Here is a 2,118-nt window from a genome sequence, read left to right as displayed (position 1 = left end):
GACAGAAGAGACAGAGAGACAGAGCACGCCGTAGGCAGAGAACGTGATACCAGTGGTGAGTGGGTGAGGTTGGAAAGAAACCAAGGGAGAAAACACATCACAAAAGCGAAGAGAGAGGTGAGAAAAGAGGAATAGGAGGTCCGTGGAACTGGCTCACCAGAGGCTAGGGTGCAGACGGCTGCACACCTGCTTGTTCCAGCTTGTTCCTGCCCTTCGCCCATTCCCTCTCCCTCTCTTCCAAGTTCACCCGCAGACTTCGCTGGGTTTGTATATCCGCTCTGCCTCCTTGGTCCCCGAGCCCTCGAAGGGCGTAGAATGACACCCACGGGGACACCGTGAGGGTTAAAGGAGATGCTCGAAGCACCTGGTGCAGGAGGGACGGAGCAGCTACTCAGCTCTGTTGCCCGGTGACCCCAGGCACAATAGGACACCACCTGTCCATTCTTGGGCCGGCTCTACAACCGGATGGTGGCCACTATGGATGCTAAGGACCTTCTAAGCTCACAGGCCAGAGCCCGTGCCTATGGTGTGGCTGGTGTGGCATGTGCCCTGAGTACCACTTGCATGGGGCACCATTGAGTACTTTCTTTTTTTTAATTTAATTTTATTTTTTAAAAATAATTTTATTAGGGGCTCATACCACTCTTATCACAACCCATACATACATCAATTGTGTAAAGCAAATTTGTACATTCATTGCCCTCATCATTCTCAACACATTTGCTCTCCACTTAAGCCCCCGGCATCAGGTCCTCTTTTTACCCCCTCCCTCCCTCATGAATCCTTGATAATTTATAAATTAGCACTTTCTATGAATGCAGTAGGCTCGATGTTTTCCCTTATGACTCAGTAGAAACAGGATATCCAAGTGTATGTATGCGCCGGCGTTCATGCATCCAGGTATATGTATGTGTGTGTGTGATGGTGTGGGAAGCAGAAGGGGATACTTCGTCCCAGGCACGAACCCAAGGGGGTGCCAGCTAAGGCTCAGACAAACATTTCAAGGTGCTACAAATAAATAAGAAGGGCACCTGACAGAGGTGGTGGGCAAGAGAAGGAAGGGGTTTCTGCCGAGGGGTTGCTGCTGGCGACTATTCACACTGCAGCGCGGAGCAGGAGGTGATTTAGATTGCCTGGTATTCGTTCCCCTTGCTACGGGTAACTCCTGGAGGGGCACAGGGCGTCGGTGCTTTCCATCAGCACTATTTTCTGTAGCTACGCCTTTGCAGAGAGCTTGTCTTCCGGGACCAGGTGGGGCGATGTGCTGCTGTGATCTGCAGGATAGTTAGAAGTCAATCATCAAGCCTCTCTTCCTGTCTTAGTCTGAGAGCTCCGTTGAAGCCTGTCTGGCAAGGACAACCCTGTTGGCACCTGAAATCCTGGGGACTTGGCTCCCAGCATCATTGCAACATGCAAGCCCTCACACATAAGCCGACAGAGGGGTGGGGAGATGACATGTTGTTGTCATTGGGTGCCAAGGAATTGGCTCCAACTCCTAGCGACCCTGTGGACAAAGAAGGAAACACCGCCGGGTCCCACATCCTCCTCCCCGTTGTTCTTATGTGGGCGTCCATTGCTGCAGCACTGTGTCCCTCCATCTCGCCAAGGGCCTTCCTCTGTTTCGCTGCCCCTCCACATGACCGAGCATGATGTCCTCCTCCGGGGCCTGAGCTCTCCTGACAACTTGTCCAAAGTAAGTGAGACGAAGTCTTGCCACCCTGGCCTCTAAGGAGCATCCTGGCTGTACGTCTTCCAAGACAGATCTGTTGGTTCTTTTCCTTCAAATCCTTGGCCGGCAGCATAATGCAAAAGCATCCGTTCTTCCTTAGTCAACAACTTGCTTTCACATGCATATTGAAAATACCATGGCTCCAGTCAAGTACACTCCAGTCCTCAGAGTAATACCCTTGCTTTTTCATACTTTAAAGAGGGCTTGTGCAGTAGGTTTACCCAATGCAATGTGTTGTTTGATCTCTTGACTGCTACTTCCATGAGCTTTGATTCCAAGCAAGACAAAAGCCTTGACAACTCCAATCTCTTCTCCACTTAGTGTGGTGTGAGTCGACGCTGTCAGGTGGGCTCTGACTCACAGTGAGTGTATGGATTGACAATGGAAGG

This window comes from Echinops telfairi, unplaced genomic scaffold (assembly GCF_000313985.2).
Source record: "Echinops telfairi isolate 266 unplaced genomic scaffold, ASM31398v2 ScPeMD7_7475;HRSCAF=8513, whole genome shotgun sequence".
NCBI lineage: Eukaryota > Metazoa > Chordata > Mammalia > Afrosoricida > Tenrecidae > Echinops > Echinops telfairi.
Note: the sequence above shows the minus strand (reverse complement) of the source record.